At 44.7% G+C, this 5809-nt stretch overlaps 1 pseudogene; it reads left to right on the top strand.

The window, feature by feature from the left end:
- The first annotated feature begins 573 nt into the window (after nucleotides 1-573).
- On the top strand, nucleotides 574-1461 carry LOC105502387 (annotated as a pseudogene).
- Nucleotides 1462-5809: the final 4348 nt, after the last annotated feature.

The following is a 5809-nucleotide window of genomic DNA, read 5'->3' as shown; positions in this document are numbered from 1 at the left end:
ATCTGAACAGACATTGTACCAAAGAAGATATCTGAGTGGCAGCCGAGTACATGAAAAGATGCTCAACGTCTTTGTTGATGCAAAGTAAAATCACCATGCGATGCCACGACACACCCAGTAGAAATGCTAAATCGAGAGAGACTGACAAGACCAAGTGTAGGCAAACATTTGGAGCAGACGGAACCCTCCTACATGATTGGTGGCCGTTCCAATGGTATCACCGCTGTGTCAAAACAGCTCCCAGTTTCTTACAAAGTTAAACACACACTTACTGTTTGACCCAGTGATCTCACTCCTCACTATTTATCCGAAAGAAATGAAAACATATGTCCACACATAGCAGCTTTACTCATCACGAAACAACACAAAGGCGCATCACCCGGTGAATGGGTAAACACTCCAGTGTATGTAGTTACAATGGCATATGATACTACTCAACAGCAATGCAAAAGAAATGACTTACTGCTAAAACAGCAGGAATGGAGTTCAAAAGTATGATGCAGCCGGTCCCAGTGTGCTGTGGCTCCACGTGGCCTGTAGTCCCAGGTCTGTGCCCCACATTGCCTGCCTGCCATGGAGCCTGACCCTAAGGCCCCTGCTGCCCCCGGCCTCACTGCCATCCCCGAGGGCTGGTTCCACCAGACGTGCAGCCTGTGGTCTGGGCAGGCCTTGTCTCTGCTCCACGACCAGCACTCGCACTACCAGAACCTCCTTGTCTTCTGCAGTAAAACCTACAGAAATGTGCTGGTGTTGGATGGCATCATTCTGAGCACAGAGAGGGATGAGTTCTCCTGCCAGGAGATGGTAGCCATCTTGCCTCTCTGCAGCCACCCCAACCCACGAAAGCCACTCCAACCATGATCATTGCGGGCAGAGATGGGTGTCTTGCACGAGGTGGGGAAGCACCTCTCCATGGAGTCCGGGGTCCAGTGTAACATTGACAAGGACGTCATCCATGTCTCTAAGAAGTTCCTGCCAGGCATGGCCAGTTGCTACTCTAGTTCAAAGCTGACCCTTCATGTGGGTGACAGTTTTGAGTTCACGAAGCAGAACTAGGATGCCTTCGACGTTATCACTGACTTCTCAGACCACATGGGCCCGGCCGAAAGCCTCTTCAAGGAAGTCTATTGTCAGCGGATGAAGGTGGCCCTGGTGGAGGACGGCATTCTCTGCTGCCAGCGAGCGCGCCAGTGGCTGCACCTTCACCTCATAAGGAGACGCGGCAGTTCTGCCAGTTGCCGTGGTGGGCTGCACAGACTGCATGGTCCCCATCTACCCCTGCGGCCAGACTGGCTTCATACTGTGCAGCAGAACATGAACACTCATGTCTGGGAGCCCATGCAGCACCTGACACAGCAGCAGGTGGAGCAGATGCAGCTGAAATGCCACAGCCCAGACGCGCACCGCACAGACTTTGTGCCGCCTGAGTTTGCCTGCAAGGCCCTGAATGGTGTGAGCTGAGCCCCACTGCCACCACCAACACCACCTGGGACCTCGGACAAGGGAGTCTCCAGGGTGCCTGGGTGCCTCCAGCCCTGGGCCAGACCTCCCGCCGGCTCTCACCAATCAACCGAGTGTTACAGGCCCCAGAATGCTGCCCGGCCTGCCCTGCTGGGTGGACTGTCTGTCTGTGTGTCTGTGTTGCTCTGTGTGGCATTCAGTCCCCAAGCCTATACCAGCTGTGCACAGCGCTGTCTCTCTCACTTCTGTTACCCTCTTCACTCACCAAACACATGTATTAAGAACAACAAGAACAACAACAACAAAATAGTATGTTTAGGAAGAAGCCAGGCAGGCACAATGTAGGTTCCATTTGCATGCAATTCTAGAAAATTCAAAAAAAAATTGACAAAGAGTACTGGTTGCCAGGGGCTGATAGTGGAGAGAAGAGATTGACTGCCAAAGGGCGGGAGAGAACATTTTTGGGATGAGGGAACATTCTGGATTACGATTGTTATGGTGGTTATTTATATGACTGCATACAATTGTCAAAACTCAACAAAATGTTCACTTAAAATTGGTGGCTTTTATTATATGCAAATTATACCCCCATAGAACTGACATTATATCATTACTCTAATGGAAAAATCAGTGCTCCCTGCCAAAATTTCAGGCAGCTGTAAAAAGAAATGCATATATGTGGCTGGGCGCGGTGGCTCACTCCTGTAATCCCCGCACTTTGGGAGGCCGAGGTGGGTGGATCACTTTGAGCTCAGGAGTTAGAAATTAGCCTGGGCAACATGTCAAAACCCCACGTCTACAAAAAATAAAAAAATCAGCCAGGCATAGTGGCTTGGGCCTGTCGTTGCAGCTACTTGGGAGGCTAAGGCTGGAGGATCGCTCGAGCCTGGGAAGTGAAGGTTGAAGTGAGCTGAGATTGCGCCACTGCACTCCAGCCTGGGCGACCGAGTGACACCCTGTCACACACACACAACCACACACCCACGAAATACATATACGTAAAAAGTATATGAACAGTATATAAAAAGAAAACAGACATCCCGTGTGTTGTGTGTGCCTCCCTGCATCCCCCAAACCCATACTGTGGCTTACTAGTCTCTAGATTCCAGCTGTAGGTTACGTCTGGAGAGCCCCCTATTGCCCCCCATTGATGACCAAAGCTGTATAGATTGTGACTATGGAGGTATTTTTATGCATTGTAGAATCAGCTTAGTATGTGAAATGGTAGATGTTATTCAAGGGTGCTAGTCTAAACCCACAATTGGAGGTTTGTTCAGTGAGAAGTGATTGTATACATGGTCTGTCAAATAGGACCACACTTTGTGCCTCCAGGACTTTGCACATACTGTTCCCTCTGCTGGGATTGCTCTTCCTGTGGCTCTTTGACCAGTCAGTTTCTTCTCTGTCTTGGGATTTTGGCATCAAAGCAGTCTCAGAAAAGCCCTGACTGACCACCAGCCATGCTAATACAGCCCCCGCCCCAATTACTCCCTGACTCAAAGCCATGCTCATTTTTTTTCGAAGTCTTTTCCTAACTAGCTTGTTTATTGATTTAACTTTTTTTTTTTTTTTTTTTTCCCCAGAGACAGCGTCTCACTCTATTTTCCAGGCTGGAGTACAGTGGTGTGATCACAGCTCATTGCAAGCCTGAACTCCTGGCCTTAATAAAGGGATCCTCTCACCTCAGCCTTCTGAGTAGTTAGAAATACACACATGGCTGCTTTTTTAATCTAAAATTTTTTAAAATTTATTTTTTGTAGAGATGGGGGTCTTGCTATGTTGTCCAGACTGGCCTGGAACTCCTGGCCTCAAACAATCTTCCTGCCTTGATTTTTCAAAGCACTGGGATTACAGGTGTGAGCCATTGTGTCTAGCCACTGATTTAAATTCTTGAGTGTAGATTTTCTTCCCAACCAGACCATGAGCCCCATGAGGTTAAAGCCAGGTCTGGACCATCCCATGCAGTTTCTCCACAGCCTTGAGTGGGAGCAATCACAAAGCAGACTGGATCAATTTTCTATTGCAACGTAATAAATTGCCATAAACTTGGCAGCTTAAAACAATGTGCTTTTATGATCTCACAGTTTCTGGGGATGAGAAGTCTGGGCATGGCTTAGTCAGGCCCTCTGATCAAGGTCTCAAAGGCAGCAATCAGAGTGTTGGCTGGGGCTGGGGTCTCATTTGAGGCTTGGCTCCTCTCCTGTGGTGTTGGAAGAATTCATTTCCTTATAGCTGTAGAACTCACAGCAGCTTGCTTCTTCAAGGACACTGGTAGAGCATGTCTCTGGCTTCAAATCTCTTCCTTCAAAAAGCCTGATATTCTCTTTTAAAGAGTTCACTTGATTAGGTCAGGCTTAACTGAGATAATCTCTCTTTGGATGAACTCGGGGTCAACTGATTAGGGACCTTAATTACATCTGCAAAGTTCATCTCTGCCACACAACATAATCTAATCACAGAAGTGAAATCCCATCCTATCGGCAAGTCCCACCTACATGCAAAGAGAGGGTGTTATACCGGATGTGTTCGCTGTGGGGGTGGAAATCTTGCAGGCCATCTAGAAAATTCTGCCTACATTGGCTCTCAATACATTTGTTGAATGGATAAAACACCTGCCCTTCCAAATGCCTTCCTTTGTTTAAGATATTCCCTTTGCCAGGAGTTCTTTCCATCTTGCTGCCGACTTTGCTTGTCAAAATCTCCTTTATCCTCTGGCTCAGATTCCCTTCTCATTCATGACTTCCTCACTGTTTCAGGCAGCCAAAGGTTAGGATTTACCTTCCTCACTACATATGTGAGGCCAGATGGTTTCTTAGTTGTAACATTCCTATGCAGAGACACACATGTACATTTACATAAAAGGGATCACATGACTCCTGTTGGAGTGTGGACACTTATTGCTTCCCCGCCCTTCCCCTCACATCTGCCCTCCATCTCCAAATATAACTTGTATTAAAAAAAAAAACAGCATATCCTTCCATGTTTTCCTTTGTATTTCTATAACCCCATAACCCTGCAAAGCTCATTTCTTTCTCTAGAACTCCTTTCTCTTTCTCTCTGTTTCTCTCTCTCTCTCACACACACACAAAGGTATAAAAGGAACTTTTTTTCAAGGGAGAACGAGTCATTGTTTTGGCAAAATGGTATCGTATGACATACATTTTTCTGCATCATGATTTTCTCATTCAACATCTTGTAGGAATATCTTCCAGTCATCTTGTATAGTTCCAAATTAAAGTTAGTTCCTTACAACAGATGTGCATTATGTCACGAAGTTTATATACTCACAAAGTACTTAGCCATTCCCCTAGTAATGGGAATTTGTTTGCTTCTGGTTCTGCACCACTGTGAACAACGTTGCAGTAAAAGTATCTTCATACATTTTGGTACAAATAGGATGGATTTTCAATGGTTCAAGAGCTGGATGCATACACAGGGTATATGCACTTTTAACAATTTTACTAAATGCTGCCAGATTGCCTTCAGAAGAGATTGTATAGCCCACATTTCTACTAGACTGTAGGAAAGTATATTTTCCCCACAGCTCAGCTGCAATAGGATTTATGGCACTTTTACATTTTTGCCAGTGTGCTAGGCATAAAGCTATAACTCAGAGTTGAATATGAAATTTCTTGAATGCTGAGGAATTCAAACATCTTTTCTTTTCCTTTACTTTCTTCTTTTTTTCCTTTTTCTTCCTTCCTCCCTCTTTCCCTCCCATCTTTCCTTAATTTTCTTTTTTTAATATTGAGATTTGCTCTTCTGGGAACGGTCTCTTTATGACCTTTGCCTCTTTCTGGTTAGTTTGTAAGAGCTCTTGGTATGTAACAGAAATTAACCGTTTATCTTATCATTTGCCTTACAATAATTTTGCAGATTTATAGTGTATATGTATATTTTATTTACATAATCTTGCAATGTACAGAATTTTAATATTCAAATATGCTTTTTTTTCTTTTATTGCTTCAGGATTTCCATTCTTGGTTTGTAAGATATCCCTAACCTTTAGATTATACCTGTAGAATCCTAGATTTTCTTGCAAAATTTTAATTTTACTTCATACAATGAAGTCTTCAACTTGTTAGAATTTAGCTTCATAGAAGACATGAGATAGGGATGCATTTTAGTTTCAGCCTTAATTTTCTGGCAAATAGGAAACCAGTTGTTCTGGCATCGTTTGCTAAACAAGTTATCCTTTTCCTATGCAAATGAATTCCTGTCTTAAGTTACCTACCTGGTGGTTTCTTGGGAGCTCAGCGAGCATCATGAATGTTGGGTATAAGTTTTGTTTTCTCTCTAACCAGCTTGAGTGAACAGAGCATCCTGGGGTGCCTCTGTTTAGTTTGTT

This window comes from Colobus angolensis, unplaced genomic scaffold, assembly GCF_000951035.1.
Source record: "Colobus angolensis palliatus isolate OR3802 unplaced genomic scaffold, Cang.pa_1.0 Scaffold8, whole genome shotgun sequence".
In the NCBI taxonomy this organism is placed as follows: Eukaryota; Metazoa; Chordata; class Mammalia; order Primates; family Cercopithecidae; genus Colobus; species Colobus angolensis.
Note: the sequence above shows the minus strand (reverse complement) of the source record. Positions and strands in the feature narration are given on the sequence as shown.